Below are 22,094 nucleotides of genomic sequence, written 5' to 3'. Positions count from 1 at the left end.
TGGTTATTTACCACTGTAAAGAGCCTGGGGGATAATAGCAGTCTGCTGGTTCTTTACCACTGTAAAGAGCCTGGGGGATAATAGCAGTCTGCTGGTTCTTTACCACTGTAAAGAGCCTGGGGGACAATAGCAGTCTGCTGGTTCTTTACCACTGTAAAGAGCCTGGGGGACAATAGCAGTCTGCTGGTTCTTTACCACTGTAAAGAGCCTGGGGGACAATAGCAGTCTGCTGTTTCTTTACCGCTGTAAAGAGCCTGGGGGACAATAGCAGTCTGCTGTTTCTTTACCGCTGTAAAGAGCCTGGGGGACAATAGCAGTCTGCTGTTTCTTTACCACTGTAAAGAGCCTGGGGGACAATAGCAGTCTGCTGTTTCTTTACCGCTGTAAAGAGCCTGGGGGACAATAGCAGTCTGCTGGTTCTTTACCGCTGTAAAGAGCCTGGGGGACAATAGCAGTCTGCTGGTTCTTTACCGCTGTAAAGAGCCTGGGGGACAATAGCAGTCTGCTGGTTCTTTACCGCTGTAAAGAGCCTGGGGGACAATAGCAGTCTGCTGGTTCTTTACCGCTGTAAAGAGCCTGGGGGACAATAGCAGTCTGCTGGTTCTTTAGGGATCCGAAAACGGGAATAAAAGCTGCACCTCAGCTTGTGTTGTGTTGGTTTCCTGCAAAAGAAGCACATCTGCAGATTTAAGGTGCCTGAAAACCTCTCTCTCTTTCTCGAGCCCCTTGACATTACATGGAATTATTTTCACATCCCTGCCCCCCAGCTGAATATTACCCTAAGACGCAAGCATTTATAGGCAGGAGGTGTTTTTTGTGTGCATTTTTATAGGTATTTCTTTCTAATTCAGTTGCACCGATATCATGATGTATCATAAGTTGTCTTGCAATATATAGAATCGTTGCACCGTGATACCATCGTTATCGTTGACAATGTATTGTGATAGTGTCGTTCTTTTTAGTGTTATGGATTTGGCCAGCCTATGCACCGGTGAGCAGCTTACATTCAAATGAATGGGCAGCCATGTTCAATAGTGTATCCAGCTCTTTAATACATCCATCTTTATAGACTATCCCAAAAAGAAAAGAGAAACAAAACAAAAACAGAATATACTGTAATTGCTCCTCTCTTCAATATATATATATATATATACAGTACTTAGTCTGGCTTGCCAGACTATCTCCATTTCACACAGGAGTCTGGCTGCTCTTACTCACACACTGGTATAGCGGGAAAAAGGCTCTGTTACCTTTACAACCATCCACCGAAAGTACCAAGCAGATTTCCCTTCACTCCGACTGAAATGGTCGGCACCAGTAGAGCTTATCCCCGCAGCCTGCTTCCAGTGAGTCAGACTAATTCAACAGAGAGAGGATGTGATATGACTTCTTCCCCCCTCATGTTGCTTCTTTGAGCTTGTAGCCCACAAAACATCAGTGGTAGAGGAGGAACATTAAGCTTTGTAATTGGAGGTAAGCCAGCTCAGGCCCTCATACAGTCCATCCCCTGTTGTGGCACACGAGGGCTGAAGGTACCAAGTCCTCTCTTGGATGCGAGTCAGGCCTAATTTCTCCTGGATCTCGGGGGGTTTCATGGCATCTGGTTGGTCTTGTTTGTTGGCGAAGATCAGTATGATGGCATCTCTCATCTCCTGGTCATTGATGATGCGGTGGAGCTCCTTCCTGGCCTCATCTATCCTGTCCCTGTCGGCACAGTCCACCACGAAGATCAGGCCCTGAGTGCCTGTGTAGTAATGTCTCCAGAGGGCACGGATCTTCTCCTGTCCTCCCACGTCCCACATGTCCAGCTTCACGTTCTTATAGGTGACGGTCTCCACGTTGAAGCCCACAGTGGGGAGGGTGGTGACCGACTGTCCCAGCTTCAGCTTGTAGAGGATGGTGGTTTTGCCTGCAGCATCGAGACCAAGCATCAATATCCTCATCTTCTTGTTGCCAAAAATCTTGGAGACCATTTTGCCCATCTTTCTGGCTGTATTGGACTCGGTGGCTTGAGCATCCGGTAGATGCACTATGTTGTTGCTGCAGGTACAGGCTTTATTGGCTGGGCTATGAGCATGCATCGTCCAATTTATAACCTCAACAGGGAAGGAGTTATGACATCACTGATGATGTCACAATGTCTATGACATCATCAGTGATCCTCCTTCTGGATTGATCCATCCCTACATTCTGTAACCTCTCACCCTCTCCTGTCCCCTCCTGATGATGTCACAATGTATATGCATAAGTGACATCATCAGTTCACTGGACATTGTCATTATGACATTATCAGTGTGTTCACCAGTGATAAAAAACTGATCAGTGAGTGATGTCATCAGTGATGTCACTCGAGCAATTGTGATGTCATCCATCCTCACTGCTGTTGCTGGTATGTATCTGGTACAGACAGTGCTGCTAAGTATGGACTAACTATGGTGAAACAAAGAAGTTTGCTCATGTTTGTGACAAAAAGACACCGTGAGAACAGTTTCAACAGAAAATGTATCTATCTTTATCGATTTTAAGTACAAACATAAATTCTATCTTTGAAAGTATAATTTTTTTTTTTTTAAATAGATATTTGAATATATAATTTCCAGATTTTCAAATGAAAGCCTTGGGGTTGCTTAGGTAAAAAGGTACAGTTTGGTGCCGCCCCTGCGCATCGGCCTGATTCTAACACTAGTTAATCCAGTGGAGAGAATGCAAAAAAACCAGCAGAGGGCTGTTCAGATTTCAAAGTAAGTAGGTCTTTTAATTGGTTTAAAACAGCCTCATACAGTAGCTGCATATCTGATCTCTGGCGGCCGCCATTGTTGATATTATTCCTCGGCGCGCTTGACAACGGGAAACAGCTTGACAATGGTGTTAGCCCCGCCCATTCTGCTGTACTGATGCTGATTGGCTAATCATCAACCCCCCTGGTCGCTCATTGGACCAGTGTCGTTTTTTCGACTGAGGGAACAAACGCGTCTCTATCCATTTCCAGAAGAAGGAGAAATAGTTTTAGACGCCCATAATGAGTGGAAGAGGAAATACATATAATCCTCATCCTACTCATCTGCCAAAGATCTTTTCTACCATTGTCTGACTGCCACTTCACTTTCACATGAAGATCAAATACAGCTTGGAAAATGATCTTTACAACACACCTGCTTTATAACTCCAGTTTCGTTATATGCATGTTTGCTTTCTTTAGTAGTACCTATACCTCTCTCCCCCCTCTTTCTCTCTGACTCACTCTTTATCTCTCTCTCTCTCTCTCCCCCCCTCTCTCTCTCTGACTCTCTCTCTCTCTGACTCACTCTTTATCTCTCTCACTCTCTCCCCCCCCCTCTCTCTCTCTGACTCTCTCTCTCTCTCTGACTCACTCTTTATCTCTCTCTCTCTCTCTCTGACTCACTCTTTATCTCTCTCTATCTCTCTCTCCCCCCTCTCTCTCTCTCTGACTCTCTCTCTCTCTCTCTCTCTCCCCCCCATCTCTCTCTGACTCACTCTTTATTTCTCTCTCTCTCTCTCTCCCCCCTCTCTCTCTCTCTCCCCTCTCTCTCTCTCTCCCCCTCTCTCTCTCTGACTCACTCTTTCTCACAGATATGAAGACATTTTGTGCAGATCTGCATTTCTAAGTGTGATGTGTCATTCATCACGTTCAGTGTAATAGCATGCTTGATTTATATCGTAGACATCTGGTTGGAATGCGTGCATTCATCACATAGATCGCTTCACAATCACTCTTTCACAATGCAATGCTAGTGCGCTTAACTGCACAAAAACACATACACACACACACACACACACACACACACACGAATACGCTTGTATGCGCACGCACACACACATGCACACAAAAACACATACAGTATGTATATATAACCCCATTCATTGTTATGTGTCTTATTATGAAGAGATATTTGCACATCCATAAACTCTAAGGTGCAGGTGTGTTGGAGAGGTATTATTGTGTCAAAGTCAATGAGAAAAATAGCGATAGAGAAATGTAGCTATTACTGTAGTATAGGCTATGTTTAAATTTAGATATACACATTTTTAAGCTGCAAAGGCCCTATTCCACATTACTGTAAAATAACAGTAACTACAGTATATAATACAAGTCTATGTCTATATGTAACCCTGTGTGGTCATGCCTGAAATTGACTTTTCAATGATGTTTTTCAATGATGGACATTTGCGGGGGTGTACATGGATATATAGTCTACTGTTTGCTGCCGTGTGACATGGGCAATTGGTATGATATGATTTCCACAATGCAGAAAAAACAGACGGAATCATGGAATTTGGTAATACAAATGGAATAAACTGTAAACATGGAATATTGCAGAATGTTCCATAATTTGTCTGAAACTGATCAAAGGAGGCCCAATGATCAAACTCAAAAGCAGACCTAATGATTGTAGTCACCTAAATGATGTCATCATTGTAAAATAGGCCTAGAGAGAAATCATTCCGTTTTTTAAAAGTAAATGAAGAGAGAAGCGCTGCGTGGATCCAGTGTCAATGAGGTGCATGTGGAAGTTATAAGTTATATAGTTATAATGAGGTGCACGTGGAAGTGATAAGTTATATAGTTATAACTGAGGTGCACGTGGAAGTTATAAGTTATATAGTTATAACTGCACTAAACAGAAAGAGAAAGACGGACTATGTCAGTGACAACACCTGTGATATATGGTGCTATCAGGGTCAGAGGAGACATTGCTGGCAGGGCTGAGAATCTGCACAAGTACATTAGCTCATAGTCAAAATGTGTGTCAAGATGAGTGACAAGGCAGGAACCTGACCAACTGAGGAAGAGGGCGGGACTTGAAGTCCACTTTGTTGCCTCAAGCAGAGAAAAGTAGCAGCTTTTTTCTCCTTCTTTCAGTTCTAAAGAGTCATTTTGCACCATGCAGCTCCAGCCATTTTTCTTCTCCTCTTTAGGACAACTGTTCTGGAACACGGCTGCATCTCCAAATAAAGCCTGCATTCTTCATAACTTCAGAAGTAAATTTGAAGAGCAGTTTACTTAATGTAACAGATGCCTTGGTGTGGTGCAGTTTCTATTAATTGAGCTGAGCATTCTGCTCTGTACTGTTGTGTTCATTTCTCTGGTTGAATGTCCCACAGATGTACTAGCAGATAATGTCATACTTGCTTGTTATTAAATGTTATTAAAAGATGGACAGCTTGCCTGGTCAGTTTCCTGTGGAGCCCTTTGGTGGGATCCTATACGTAATGTCTCTCACAAGCACATAAGCACCTTTTGCAGCTGGTAGCACCACGTTACAATGCCAAATGTCAATGATGTATGATTTTTTTTCTTTCTTTTCCTGTGTTTGAGCCTGTTTGTCTTGTTCCTTTATTGTTCTATTTAAAATATATATATATTAAAAAACACTGAGCTTTGTAACCTGCTTGTCATAAACTGTATTACTGTTCTGTGTGCGATCATATGTTTCACTTTGCATGCGTGTGTGTGCGTGTGTGTGCGTGTGTGTGTGTGTGTGTGTGTGTGTGTGTGTGTGTGTGCATGCGTGCACGTGCGACGTGCATGTGTCGCTAATAAAGAGCAGATTGCTGTCTGTCATGCAGCAGATAATGATGATGAAAAACAAAGTGTTAATTGTTTGGGGAAATGTTAAACAAGAGCACATCGAGGCCTGGAGACCTGGCGGTCAAACGGCTGTAAGAACAGCTGTGCTTGTCTTTTGACATTTGGGCAGTTCCTTGGTCTGCCAGTTGCAGAACATCAGTCAGCTATGACTATTATCACTACTGGGAAAAGTGGGGAACGTACACATGTTATTTACTTAAAGGGGGACTTACCACCCAGATATGGAACAAAACGGCATGCTGCTTGATTTGAAAAAACCTATGGGAAAAACCAAGAAATGACGGATCCTCTTGTCTATATGATTGATTGATTGATTGATTGATTTATCTATTAAGGTGTCATACACATTGCTGTGTCCAGCCCACATGGGCTTACAGGACACAGAGAATACAGCAGTAAGAACAATGTATAAAACATTAAAATTAAAACATCACAGCACCAATACATTCAAAACAACATAAGACGCGGAGCAACAACACAGACCCACAGAAACAGATCGGTACATCATTCTCCAAACAAAATGTTTTGTCTTTGCTCCCAAGCCTGGCAGATAAAGTTTGCAGTGAGAAAGATACCTTTTTTAAAACATAACTCAAGTTTCTCGTAGTCGTCCAACTCAAAAAAGTCAACATAAATTGAAGACATTTTACTAAAAAGTACGACCCTTGCCTCATCATAAGCAGTACAGTAGACCAAGAAATGAATCTCGTTTTCAATTTCCTGTAGTTCACATACTATACTATACTATACTCTTTGGCTGTGCTCAGCTCAGGATTTTTTTTCCGGAAATCGACGCCATTACAGTTTGCCCACCGCCTCGAAAATAATTTATATGAGAGCTGCAATATCTTTATAAATATCAACAACTAGCCAACGCTGGTGGCCTGTATGGAAACAGCGTTGCTCAAAATGGTTGAAAGTTATATCAATTTGGCCATTCAGTGGCGAACTAGAAATTGAATTATTTTTCTCCCATGTGTGTGTGTGGCTTGTCTAACTATCGTTAGGAGAGCCTAGTGACGTGAGGCTGGTTGCCGCAGCACAGCACAATAGGACAAACCCCCCCGCTCTGGAGTAACACAATGCCAGATTTCTCCACGTTATGCCCTTGTCCAGCTTGCCATATAGACCGCCATGAGGTCCCTTTTTGATTTTCGTTTCTCCCCTTTTCGTGATTGTTGTCAAAAGTTGTGCAAAAGTTTTCCTCTCGAGCGCAGAGCTGCAGCGGGGCGCAGAGCGTTCTCCCCCTCCCTCCTCCCAGACCCCGGCTGGTGAAACAGCCTCCTGCATGGGGCGCTCTGTAACCCTCATGGAGCAACAACAAACAAACACAGACAGAAATAGCTGGTGTGCGATTTTTCTGCACAATCAGTGTCTGAGATTGGGTACAGGATTGAGGGAATCCCGCATCTGTTTGCGAAGGTGCGACTGGACAGGACGCTTTTCACAGACAGGGGCACAGCGTCAGTGAGGCTGCAGGAGCTGAGTAACCTATAAGTCGGAGCGAGGTGAGTGTCACTTCACCATGCCTTCTCCGAGTCCTCCCCGTCGAAAGTGAAGCAGGAAAATACATTTTAGGCTGTAGGCTGCTTTAGTTTGGTTTCCCTCTTTTTTTTGTTTCTGTTTGACATCTGCTAAACTAGGTGCATGAGTGAAAAAGGGGCACAGAGTCCTCCTCTCTCCCTCTGATTTTTCCCTTCGAGCGCAGGGCAGCTCCCTCCTCCTCCTCCTCATACCCTGGCTGCTCAATCCATTCCAGTCTGTCCAAACTTAATACCGATCTAATTTCAGTATGAGATGCAGGGAAATATATTATAGTAGCCGATGTGTTTAGAGCAGCTTTGTCACGTTGTCACGTCGTAGTATAGCGTTATATTTTACATGTGTGCTAAACTGTGATGAGATTTGTTTGCGGAAATGACGGCGGGGATGAAAGTCGCTGAGGAGGAGGAGGCTCACCACGGGCTCGGAGCTGCTGCAAACACACAATAACCCCTCCCTCCCTCCTCTCTCGGCACAATCAAGTGGTTGAGTAGTTCTCAAGGGGCCAGGGGACCACCAGTGGTCCTTGAGAGGATTCCAGCATTCTCTGTTGTCTCTCAACCTAATATATATGGAATTCTGGACAAAATCATATCTAGGCTACATAAAAAATAAAAAATAAAATCTGATTTGCATCTGAGAGACCAAATCTCATCATATGGGGGTCCATTGCCACAATGTGAACTAAATTAGGGCTCCTTAGTATGAAAAAGGTTGGGAATGATTTACAGCAACACAATGCCATTTCCTTCCTTTTATGATTATAGTGGCGTTTATTGATAGTATTGTGTTGCATAGGAGTTGGTAGGAAAATAACAGGCGATTGTAATCAATTAACAGGTGATTAACAGGTCACCTGACACAAACAGCTGTGTGTATTGTAGCACCATATTGGTAGGAAAATGCTTGTGACATCATGGGAATAGGCTTGGAGTTGTGAGGAGCCGGGAAAGGGTACAGGGGGAGTAACTATCTTGAAATCCCATAGTCTTTGGGGACAACGTGACGTCAGGTTGTACCAAATCTCCCATTCATTTGAGGGCAAAAAAAGCAGTGTTCCACCCATAGAGGACACTTATGCAACTGAAAATGATACAAATGGTACAATGGCAACAGTTTGGTCTCAAATGTGGACATTTTGACCAGAATTCTTCACACACCACCCCCAAAGTCATATATATTCGTTAAAAGCTGAAAAAAAGTGTTTTGGGGGTAAGTTACACTTTAAATAGAAGTGTAGTTGTGTAAAAAAAAAAGTACAAAGTGATTCAACTTATTTACTTAAGTAAAAGTTAAAAAATAAATGAAAATGCTCTGAAATATACTCAAAATTATAAAAGAAAAAGTATCTCTCCCAGCTGTTTCTGTGCAAAGCTAACTAAAGCTCACATCATCATATAATTGGAAGTCTATTTACCTAGCCCCTCCCACAATGTTTGAAGATGTATAAAGACTTTCATTCATCATTTGTGTGACATGGTTTTTCCACACATGTGCACATAATGCATGAAACCTGTGAAAGTGCGAGACGAGAGAGACAAACAATGTTACATCATTTTTGTTTGTATTGTCGTGTATTAAAACTAAAGCATGGAGCCTGTTTTGAAAATGGAAGGAGTAGAAGGTACAGCTATTTCAATCATGAGAGGCCAGTTGGTAGGATTTGACAAACTTTATTTAGCAATCGGCATGATGCATGGCAAATACTTTGGCGCTTGAATCCATTGGCCAGTGGCGCTGCTCTTGAGGCAAGAGGAGGGCACCTGCATAGGCTAGGAGAGACCCCCCCCCCCCCCCCCCGTGGGGATGAGGAGTCAAGACTCGTTGGTGGCGGACTGGGGAGGTGGGTGGGGCAAAACAACGCTTCGGAGGACGGCTTCAAGGGAGATGGACTGCCGTGAAGCTAGCTGCTGCTATGATCGGCCAGAGAGAGAGAGGTGACGTAGAACCCTTGCTATATATATGAGGATTAACTGACGTCATATTTGACGTCATAGCAGACGTCATACTAGGACTTTGACTGACCACGTTATGCTAGAACTTGACTGTCGTCAGGGGATGATCGGATTATGCATGAGTGGCCTTCTGCTTGAAATATGGTCTGGAGACCTCACTTGTGTTGAAATGTAGGGAGTAAAGTTTAAAAAAAAAAAAGAAAAATAGATAGATACCCAAAGAACCTACATAAGTACAATATATAAGTATTCCAATCTCTGCTACTGGAAAGGCGTATAGGATGAGCAAAAAACTCAAATCCATAAAATGGTAGAGTAACGTCAGACATGTGACTATATAAGGTAAGAACGCTGTTGATATTCACTCTAGCTCTTGACAGCAGCTCCTCTGGCCTTTCAGCATAGGCCTACGTATGGTGCACTCAGCCTACATAGGCCTACGTATGGTGCACTCAGCCCACACCTGGATCATTAGGCCTACATGATGTCTGCTGACGCAAAGAACGTACATTTATAAGAAGTGACAGCAAATACTGTAGATCGCTCCATTGCAACATCAGCGCGCAGCAGCAGAGCTATGCCTCCGCCATCTTGGCCCCTAACGAGACGACTGAAACCTCTGTCTATGATAACAACAGCATCCAGTAAAACATCCCGCAAACAAAGGTCTGTAGAACAATGAAGAAATATAATAAATATGCATATTCTAACTACTAGTATTTATTTATTTATTTATTTATTTATGTATTTATTTATTTATTTATTTATTTATTTATTTATTTATTTATTTATTTATTTATTCATTCAATCTATGAAAGAATCAAAGCAGAAACATGTATAGGCTAAACATGTTTGTAAACATTCATTCTGAATTTCATTTATTAAATAACAAATACAGCACTTTGAAATCATGGGTTCAGATTTATCAATTCAATTGACTAATTTATTTCTTTTGAAAGAAAACATACATTTATTGATGAAAGCTCGGCTCCAAGTCCTTATTTAAAGCTGCATTACATTTGCTGTAATTCACTGACAGTGACTACAACAGTATATCCAGTATATAATGTAATGCAATGTATATCATCCAGGCCATTTCTAGAATCGAAAAAACAAAAATGTCAATGTAGAATTTGCAATCATGTATAAATCCACCAATAACAAACATTCAATTAAATGTAAATTGTTGTAAAAATGTAGCAGATAGGCCTGGAGAGACTGAACCTGATCAGAAAAGTTTGGTTATTCTAATTTGAGATTAGCATATCATCCACATGACGTCAATGTTTGAAGCTTATTGGACTCTGGCTATATAAGAGACACACACAAGGAATAACTAATGCCAAAATTGGTGCTGCAATATGTTTGTGTGTAAACTGTAAATATGAAGCGGCTAATATTATTTTGCTGAAAATAAAATAAAACAAATAAATAAATAAATAAAAATGCCAATTCAATTTAATATAATATTTATTTGAGAAACATTTGAGAAAATTTTATTGCGCTTCTGATTTTACTCTTAAGCTGCGTTCACACCGACCTATTAAAGTTTGTCGCTGGCGTCGAGTTTACATACAAAGTCAATGCAAACGAGCGATTGAGCGTATATTCGCCTGGGAGAATAATCGCTGGGCGTCCGAGCGGCAGAGACAGAGCGACAGGGAGAAAATACGCTCGTCGCTCCAGATGAAATATTCCAACTCGAGCGAAAATACGCTGGCATCAGTCGCTCGCTGTTCAATGCTGATTGGCTGCCGTGTGAGAGCGAGTCAAGGATCACTCTGGCTTGGAACAAACCGCTGGTTTATTGTGTGGCAACAAACCGCATTGACAGGCTGACAGCTGACATGAAGTGAAGTCTGTACTACCGGTATGTAGCTCGCATTTGGAGCACGCTGATAGGCTTAGCTTGTAAACAATGACGGTGGCTCGTAGTGGACAAACAGCATGACATTGCGTAACGTTATATCCCCCACATGTCCGTCATTTCGTGTGCCTGTTGATGAGCGATTTAAACAGAGCGACAGATCGATTCCAAAGGGTTGACTTGAGCGACAGAGCGAAAAATAAATATCTCGGTGTGAATGCACCTTTAGGGTGTTTTCACACCTCTAGGTCGTTTGCTTTGTTCTGATTCAGGGGCTTAATTGATACAATTGTTGCATTTATGCCTTGGTTCGTTTGTGTTCACACAGCCACAAATCAAACGATCCAAATAGTATTGCCAGACTTCCTGGATTGGCCAGCAGACACTCTGATAGGCTAATAGCCTCCCGGGATGGAAAAAATAATTCCCAGAGATTTTCTATAATGATTATAAGAATGCGTTTTGTTAGACCTACATTAGGCTATGTCGGGCGTGCGCCATGCGAGGAGAGAGAGAGAGAAAGAAAGAGGGAGGGATCGGGAGATTGTCTATTTGGGCTATCTATCGGGAATTTGGAGATAGAAGATCAAAGACCCTCGCAACGTCTGCTATTATTATCACGGAGACTTCAGACGATTACGCATATGAACACCTGTCCTGTCAGGAATTTGTCTGATTGAACCAGACAATCTTATCACAAAGAAGGCTGGCTCTGATTACCACGACTTGTTTTTATTTATTTATGGAGACCAGATAAGTTGATCGAGTTCAAACTGCTGATGTGATGATGTAAAAATCCCCCAGTTTATCCAGTTTAATCAAGGAAATGCTAGTTTCACAATCGCCAAAACAGGATCTGAATGAAGATGTTGTTTTTAAACGATAAAAATGCTCGTTCTTCAGGCCATTACGCACAGCGCAGCTGACTACGGCAGCTGGTTTATCCAAAAATGTGCACTGTTTACTGCAGTTGTGTCGGATCACGTTCTCACCACAAACGAACCGCAACAGACTTCGTTTAAAGCGGACCGAGACCACACTTTCTTGGCGATCCCGGTCCGCTTGTTTTGTCCCGCTTCCGAGTGCGATTGCTGTGTTCACACTCCCCCAAACGAATCGCACCAAGGGGGAAAACGCTCTCTGTTTCGGAACAACTGCTCCAAACGAGATAGGTGTGAAAACACCCTTAGATTCTGCGATTTTTGGTGCGTAAGATGTGGTTAATTCTGATCCATATAAAGAGTCTTACCATGTACATTAGCTTCCATCGTAGGCCAACTCTGTGGATAACTGAGCTGATCTTTTTTCAGAATAGACTCCAGGCCTATAATTAAATCCACCAGTGCCATGATGGGCACTTTGAGGCCCTTCTCTCCTAACCTGAGGTCAGTATTGTGCTGCTGATGTTGATGCAAGGGAGGCTGATTTCAGGGGCCAATATGGCGACGGTGCTGCTTTGGCGCTATCGGAGTGCTTCTAGCTTCTGTTTCCAAAAATGCATCAGTGTGTCGGCTCTTTCCTTCCACGCTCTTTGGCTGAGGGCTCTGATGGGTGGCCAGGGGCCTCAGCAGCAATAGAGCAGGCTTACCGCAGGGATGACCTATTTGTGTAAGCCACCTCAGCTACTCATGCTAGTTCTAAAAGTCAATGGGATTTTTGTATGGAGATTTCGGTTAAATGCCTGAAATAAGATCTGTGGTTAACAGAAGTTTATGAAACCGCTAACTGTTTGAAGCTGTGTGAAGATTATATTGCTGAGCACAAAGTTTGCTGTTTCATACATTTTGTTAACCACAGACCTTATTTCATTAATTTAATCAAAATCCCCATAAAAAAGACTTTTAGACGAAGGAACCCGGAAGTGTTAGCATCCAGGTCTTCTGGACTCATTGGATGCAGAATAATTTCTGCCACCCTAAACTAGTTAGCTGCGTGAGACCAAGGTCCATTTCACTTCTATTCAGATCACTTACCTGTGTGCCGTGCGTACCCAGTAACACCCCGGTCAAGCCGCTTGCCCCCCGGCGGTTCTGTGGCACCGAGTTGTCACTCCGTCCTGGACAGAAAAAAACATTTACATGGTTTAGGTTGGCATCACATATGAATTGAATCAGTGATATTGTTTTAAATTGAAATAGGGAAAGAACTTTGGAAATGGTGCGAAGAGCTCATTTGCAAAAACAGATGTAGTATTGTTCGTTTTATTATTTGTGTAGTCTTTTTTATTATATATATATTTATGTATTCATATTATAATTGTTTTATATATATTGTTTTATTATCAATCATAATTCAAATATTTTCATCTAATCATTTTCACATACATCAACTAAATAATTTCTTTAAATGTGCACTCCAGGAAGTATTAAACAGGTGTTGTTTCTTCATTTTAAGAATGGCATTTATCTGTTTTTGCAAATGAACTTTGTTTGAAAAGGTAGGTAGGTTTACGGATCCATCTGGATGAGCAAAGCAGAGATGTACGCAGGCCCGGTTCTACGGGGGTGCAAAAGCATGCATTGCACCCTTATTTTAACACATTCAGTGCCAGCGACGCCATATGGCGTCATTAGAAATTTACCGTACAGTGCCAGCGACGCCAAATGGCGTCATAACTCGATTTTTTTTTTTTGACGGGGGGGTGTCGATCTATGCCTCTTACATCGCCTCTTACAATATTCAGAGGTATTGAATGTGTCTAACCTATTTTACAGAACCCTTAGGTGGCGACAGCGCTCTCCAGATGAGAGAACGTGGAGTGAAACACACAGAAGAAGTCATTGGGGGGAAGGAAATCGCATCGCATCCGTCCGTATGCAGCGGCTTCATTGAAGCAACGTTTAGCTGTGCCCCTGCAGCAGCCAATCTGCTATCACAATTGAGCACCTCGATGTCCGCTGCAACAGCCTCCGTGTCCGCTGCAACACATGATCAGCCGTGGATTTGTTATTATTCTCAACTCGAAGCATGGGAGCTGGTACACGCGGCTGTAAAAAAGCAGGATCTAGCAGACTTTTTCAGTGCTGAGCACAGGCAGAGAAAACGAGAAAACAGCAGAGCAGAGAGACACTCCTCCCACAACGGGGGGGGGGGGGGGGGGAGGAGGAGGGGGGGAGGTGGGCACGCAGAGCCAAGTACACAACACAGACCCAGACAGCAGGACAGGGTTGGCAAACGCAAGCCAGAATATCCGATGCCCACCAGCAGCAAAAGATCAGCAAGAAGCTGCAACCAGCAGCGCATGCAGGCGCCAGCGCTGCTGGTTTCAGCTAAAAATATTATTCTTCCAAACAAAATTCCCTTGCCTTCACTGTTTTATTGAAGGAAATTATTTTTGAGGTGTGACTACATCAGAAAATTAGCTTCAGAGTCAGTGATGTGCTTGAAATGTTTAATTTCACAAAAGGCTCATTATCTCAGCTCGTAGAAAAAAAGCTATTTTTTTCGTTCAATCAAGCTATCTTCTCCGGCTCATAACTAAAGAACGGAAAATGGGATCAATAAACTTTTTTTTGCAGGTGATAGAAGAGAGTCTCATCGTTATTTGTGCGTGTTCAGTGTTTACATAGTAATTATTAAAGAAATTATATGACTGTTTTAAAATGCATTGCGGCCTATGTGGCACAGCAAGCAACCTTTTGCCCAAGGGCCGTGGCACTGAAAGTGTTAATTGTCTGCATGCTCAGTTAATGTTAATCTGATGTATTATTATATGGTCCAAATATTTCAGTAAAGCACTTGAAACACTTGAAATATTCTTGCTTGGGTGGTATCATTCTACTTGAAATGATGGTAAAATGTTTTATTTTGAGTAAAATAACTTTTATTTATAAATCTTTCGGGCAGCCCCGGCCTTTGGCCGGGCATCTGCACCCCTTCCTATCTAGGATGCATCCCTAGTCATCTTGTTCTGGAACCGGCCCTGGATGTACGGGATAAGTAGGATACTGAACTGGGGCTTTGCTCTGGTTTCCATGTTATGAGAACAAATGAGAATATCTATATCTATCTATCTATCTATATATATATATATATATATATATATATATATATATATATATATACATATATACAGTATATATATATATATATATATATATAAAAATATATATATAGATATATATATATATACATTATATACTGTATATAGATACACACACATACACACACAAACAAACACACATATTGGCGTGCGCACGTGTGTTGCTCACAAAATATTATTGCCCTTAAGTTTACATGTGTGTGTGCCCCTTAAGTTTACATCCATCAGTCACCCATCATCATTGACTTAGACATAACTGATGACATCATCAGCGATGTCACAATGCACAATTGCTCAAGTGACATCACTGATAACATCACTTATGACATCATCAGTGATTTATGACATCACTGATGACATCATCAGTGGCACAAAAATTTTAACGGAGAGAGAACAGAGATTGCCCACATGCTCCCTTTTATAATACTGTATACTAGGGATCTTGCGCGCTCGATTCCTAGGCTGTGCGGCCTCGCCCGTCCTGCAATGAGACCGTGGCCAATGAGACCAGCATCACTGATGATGTCAGATTCATGACATCACTGATGTTGTCACAGTGGGATTTATGACATCACTGATGATGTCAGTGGGATTTATGACATCACTGATGATGTCACAGTGGGATTTATGACATCACAGTGGGACAATCACAGTGGGACAGAGATACAAACAGACAGACAGAGCCCTAGCTTCCATTTATATACTGACGACGACAGGATATATAAGTATATAAGTAACCAAATCACTCTAAATCTCAAAATACCTGCAAAACTCATTTTCGACCTACTTTGGCTCAGTCATTACCAACAATGTGTAGCAGTGACATGTGAAGGCTTCTCTCAGACCACAACACAATAGGGTGAATAACATGCCTACGCATTCATCCCATTTAACCATGAGGCTCAATCAAACAGACGTTGGTCTTTTGCAGCAGCAGTCTGGGGCCTACTTCTTCCTATAAAAAAGAAATTAGCTTCCACCAAAAATGTCACTTCCGCCCTCTTGGCCTCAAGCGCTCTCGACACTCGACTTTAGCACGACCTGAGTGTGCACACTCGACTTTAGCACGACCGTGCATGAGCAATGAGGTCAAGTCCAAAACATTTGATACGTTAATATTTAAACACAAACATGAATAAAACACTTTCCTTATGAGTAACACCTCTCTCTCTCTCTCTCTCTCTCTCTCTCTCTCTCTCTCTCTCTCTCTCTCTCTCTCTCTCTCTCTCTCTCTCTCTCTCTCTCTCTCTCTCTCTCTCTCTCTCTCTCTCTCTCTCTCTCTCTCTCCTCCATGTCCCTCTATGGCTCTTCCTTTATATCTTTCTGCATCCCCCACTCTCTCCCTCCTCCTGTCTTTCTCTCCATCCCTCTCTTTCTCCGAGGTTTAATAATTGATGGGAGACATTCTGTCTCCTTTTGGCTGGCTGGGGAGGTGAAGAGACATGACTCGGCTATAGAGGGCACTTTGTACAACCCATGATGCACACTGCACAGGCAGGCGTGCGCGCACACACACACACACACACACACACACACACACACACACACACATGCAGCCACCCACCCACACACCCACACACACCCACACACACACACACACACACACACACACACACACACACACACACACGCATGCAGCCACCCACACATGCATGCAGCCACCCACCCACACACACACACACACATTTCTTAAAGAGTTCAAGCAAGGGTCAAGGGTGTGTGTGTGTGTGTGTGTGTGTGTGTGTGTGTGTGTGTGTGTGTGTGTGTGTGTGTGTGTGTGTGTGTGTGTGTGTGAATCAATCAATCAATAAATGCGTGTTTCAAAAAGTCTGGTCACCACAGTTCTTTGTATGGACATTAAACATGCTCATGTTTTTTGTATCTGTTTGTGGGCATTTCTCGATGATTCTACGACATTAATAGGTCTCGGAGGAAAACCGATTTAGAGAACCGCTTCCGCGCACGCACGCACACACACACACACACACACACACACACACACACACACACACACACACACACACACACACACACACACACACACACACACACACACACACACACACACACACACACACACACGTTCAATGCGATGGATCCAAAGCGGATAATTCTGTATAGTTTCTCCATGACTTTCAAACCTAAATTTCTAAACTTTGCGATGTTCATCATCGTTCGAATTTGGAGTGTTATGTTTAATAACCAGTAACTAAGTAACTAAGTACAAATACTTTATTACTGTACTTAAGTAGGATTTTCTGTACTTTAGGTATCTGTAGTTTACTCAGAGTATTAATTTTTCTGACAACCTTTTACCTTGTACTTTCTAATCCTTATATTTTCAAAACAGGCTAGTTACTTTGCTTTTAATGCAGGGGATCTCTTAAGTTTAATACTTAGCTTATCTTTGCACAGAAACAGCCGGTAGAAATACCTTTTAGTTTTATACTTTATTACATTTCAGAGCCTGTACTATTTTTTTTTTTACTTTTACTTGAGTAAACAAGTTGAATCAGTACTTCTACTTTTACCAGTATTTTTTAGACAAGTAATTGTACTAGTTAACTAAAGAATATCTATGTTTTCGCCCATCTCTATTAATAACTGGTCTGATTATACAATCCTAGGATAACAGAACCCTCACGTATATTTCTGTCTTTCTCTCCTGAGGGTGAGGCACAATTAAAACTAATCTTTTTTCCCTCTTATAAAAACGTTTCTCAAGTGTATCTATTAGCCTATCTTTGTATTTCTCTGACTTGGCATTCAATCGATGCTATTAAATGAGCATCACTTTAAAAAGTTCATAAACACACAAACAGCTCAAAGCAGCCTTGGATGGAATAAATCCATCTGTGTTTCTTTCATTTTTCTTTTCCAATTACAGTAGTGATACATCTCCGATATCTCGTTACAACTTTTAATTAAAACAACACAAAAGAAGCAAAGGAGGACAATGCAAACAGGCTGATCACTTCTCTTTTTCATGTGCATCTCTCATCCGGTTTTACCCCTCCTCTCGCTCCCCTGCTCTCTTCCCAGTCTTAATTGAAAGGCCATGGCAAGGGACCCACACAGCAAATAGTCCAATCAATAGAACGCCATGATGTGTCAATTGATTGTGTTGGTGTGTACGCAGGAGAGAGCGCTTGTGTGAGTGACTGAAAGAGTGCTTTTACATTGTGTGTGTGTGTGTTAATGTATTTGTTTGTGTATGTGTGTGTGCGTGTCCTCAAGACTTCCTCCCACTTATTGAGGTGTTCAATCAGTCTAATTCACTCTCGCCCAGAGACTGCAGTGTGGTCGCAGGACGATTCATTTACTCTGCATGCTCCAATCAGAGCTGTCCCCAGTCTGCTCCAATCAGAGCTGTCCCCAGTCTCCTCCAATCAGAGCTGTCCCCAGTCTCCCTGCTGTAATAATCACTGCATGTGAAATGAGAGCATCCATAATGCAGGCTGGCTAGCAGGCAAGTGCAGGAAGTAATTAAAGACTTTTATTCCACTATGTTTGTGTTGTTATGGTCAGATTTGCTTTGACAGGGTTTTCTAGCCAAGGCCAAACACGGAGCAATGGAAAGAAACCAATAATAGCCTAACATCTTTATGATATAAATTCATAGTAGACATTGGACTAAGTACTGATGTACAGTATGTTATCTGCTATTAAAATAGTGGCTCTTAAAAAGAAGAACAATTACTTACCTTAAAGATTTCCTGAAAATATAATTTGGGGATTTGGGGGTCCTTTTTTTGTTTACCATGACATCATATCACATTCACTCATGTGCCAACTGATAAATTCAGTGTGCACTATTTGTTGATACTAAATAATCAGTATTGTATTTCCTCTCTTTTATGTTTTTCCATTATGTTTGATGCACTGTTCAGGAGAGGTACAGGTATGCTAGAAAGGTGCTGTTAGGTACCGTAATCTTATGTGTTTCAGCAAGGCTTGTTTCTACATTTCTACGTTTTTCTAAACAAGCCAAGACCTCAGTACTCCAATCTAAGTCCTCCAGTAGAGGGAAATGTACTCACAAAGGATGTGTTTCATAGGCTACTTATAAAAACATATAAGAAAAGAAAGCTGATGGGGATAATCTGGATATGACATTGTATAGCTCATGTTTTATGGCCTGCTTGGCTTGGTTTTCCATTAAGGGCCACAGAGGGCGCTGCTTTAACAGGGTTAGCCAGTGACGTCAGAGAGTCAGAGCACTGTGACGTCACAGAGTCACTGTCTGTGACATCACAGTGACTCTGTGACATCACAGAGTCACTGTGACATCACAGTGACTCTGTGACATCACAGCGTCTAGACCTTAAACCTGGCATGTTGATGATCTAACACAGTGTCATCCTATAATGCACCTGTCAGCAGCCAAAGATCTTGTCAATGTCACTTTCTCAATAACAAAAAGCCAGACAGGTTCCTTGTTTGTCAACAATAATTGATTTTCTCCACTCAGAAAGCTATTTCCAAAGGTAAACATCATCTCAAGACACTCTTCAAACTCCACTACAATTATGATCATGTGGCCGTCTGTGGTTGGCTTTCATGGCTGCTCTCCTCACAGCTTGTCAATAATTATTTCTTAGATACATGGAGGAATTCAATATTTTAGTACACGAACTAGGAGGGCAGAATTTAGGAGTGCCTGTAATCTATAATATAAATAATATAATATAATATATAAACTGATATAATATAATATAATTATATGAATAGATGGTGTGTGTGTGTGTGTGTGTGTGTGTGTGTGTGTTTGGTATAATAAGCATATACCACGGCCTGTCGTGAGGTATTGCTTAAGTATCTGTCCCTAATCAAATAAATGATAAATGAAGTGAAACATCAAATAACATTAATGATATACAGTAGATCCTGACCCACAACGTGTGTGTTGAATTTAAGTAGCTGTCAGAAAACAGACAGAATTACTGGTCGATAATGTTAGATTGTGTGGGCTGCATTTTGAACCTAACAAGGATAGCGGGTAGCTGGGTACAGTGCGAAACACAGTTTAGCAAGCGAGAGAGAGAGAGAGAGAGATAGAAACACAGCAGCAGCAGCAGCAGCCTATGAATGATGGAGCGACTACAGTTGATGTAATAGACTGTCTTGTAACCTTACTGACATTGGGTTGAAAACTCCTCCCAATTTGTATAAACTACACGCATGTACACACAAACAAACATACACACACACACACACACACACACAAACAGACACACCCACTTCTTTTTGGTTTATTATGGTAATTCACCTTGGCAGGACTAGAAAAAAATCATCCTGGCACCCAGAAATTCACATTTACTTCAACTTCCTCCTAAGGTCCGGCTGCACGGTCATTGACTTTCATTATAACCGCCTTTTTGAGACCTCCAGGAAATTTTTACAAAATTAATTTATTTTATTATTTATTTCAGCGGGCATCCTGGACCAAATACCTTTAAATTTGACCTTAATATCTAACCTTGGAGTTGATTGAACATTTGGTGGAGTTACAAGGCTTCAAAATCCATTGCATAGTTTTCCCATTGATTTCAATGTTAATTTTGCAAAAAAACTACATTTTTTTTCGACACCCAGGTACTTTCCCCAATAATAATTATTTTTCTGACCTTACACTTCTCAGCTCGAGTCAAGACATCAAATTGGTAGTTTATATTGTGTTTGCCCCCCCCCCCCCCCCCCTATTTGCTCAGTGTTGGCACAGCAACCAATTGCATGCAGTTTGACATGAAATATACAGTACAGTGATCATCATGGAAACATGTCACATGACCTTGGAACCCGGATTTTCCGGTGCAAACTACTCATTTGAAGCCTTTAGACCAGCGATCCTCAAAGTCCGGACTCCGGTCCGCATCCGGACCCAGACGCCGTCCTATCCGGACCGAGCCCTATAACCTACAAATCACTGAATAGTTACATTTTCACTGAGCATTTCTATTTTAACCGGCACATGCTTTTCTAGCCTTTACGGTACTGGTTTATCTGTCAGGAAGCTCACAGACCAATGCATGCGCTGTAAATCATCACACGTGATGCTACTCAGCCAATCAACAAGCGAATCGATTCTGCCCGTGGCTTCCCTGTGCTGCTGCGGGAGAGTTGACACACGGACGGAGGAGAGGCGAGACTCAGAGCAATGCGAGAGAAGTATTTCACATCGCGTGCTCAAAAGAAACGAGTAGACCGCGAAAACAAAGTTTAATCCAGAGCAGGCAGACTCATGTTCATTCATTGGTCTCACGAGCAGTTCAAAACCAGTATGTCTCGTGAAGTGTGATGCGATCCTGACCAGAGCAAACACACACACACTCAAATCCAGGGCGCACACACACCGGCATGCAAAGTTTGCATTGCGAGCGACCGATAGATAGAAAGACAGACAGACAGGCAGGCAGGCAGGCAGGCACAGACAAACAGAGTGGGAGCTCACTTCTATCAAGGGAAAAGGAGGTTTGTTGGCTGAGAGCCTGACTGATAAAATGTGAAATAGAGTTAAGAAAAGGAAGAAAAGGGGGAACTTATTTTTATAAAATTAAAGCACTTTATTTTAAGATGCAAATTTTTCCAAAGCACTCTGTTGTGTTATTTCTAAATGCAGCCATTATTTTACTTGAAATGAGAAAAGAACATGTATTTATTATTAGTGTAGGCTAGTTATTTATAATTAATCCAGTTAAATATGAAAACTGTAAATAAACATTATTGATGTTTATTTTGATTTAACAGTCAGTCATTGACTACATACAGACGTTGTACCATTAGGCTACTGCAATCATTGAAGTAGCCTAAGTTCAATGGCACTGAATCATAATGCAAGCTCAATGTTCTGGACCTTTGCTTGAGGACATTTTCTCTATCTGGACCTCTTTGAATTTTAATTGAGTGCCCCTGCTTTAGACCGAGATTGATGCAGGAATGAAGCTATTTTGTGTTTTTTGTGAAAATTAGCTGGCAGTCGAAAATGGGCAGTTTCATGTTTTTTTTGTTAAATTTACGTATCACTCCTTATATGAATAGACTGTATCACTCCTTATATGAATAGACTGTATCACTCCT

General features: G+C 41.8%; 1 pseudogene across 1 annotated transcript; it reads right to left on the bottom strand.

Moving 5' to 3' along the window:
* Nucleotides 1–1,454: 1,454 nt before the first annotated feature.
* LOC310794035 (ADP-ribosylation factor 6 pseudogene) lies at nt 1,455–1,982 on the bottom strand (annotated as a pseudogene). The gene has a single exon. The product of its transcript is annotated as an ADP-ribosylation factor 6 pseudogene (transcript).
* Between the last annotated feature and the right edge of the window lie 20,112 nt (nt 1,983–22,094).

Source organism: Poromitra crassiceps, assembly GCF_964638095.1.
Source record: "Poromitra crassiceps genome assembly, chromosome: 19".
NCBI classification, from domain to species: domain Eukaryota; kingdom Metazoa; phylum Chordata; class Actinopteri; order Beryciformes; family Melamphaidae; genus Poromitra; species Poromitra crassiceps.
This window is presented reverse-complemented; position numbering and strand designations above follow the sequence as displayed.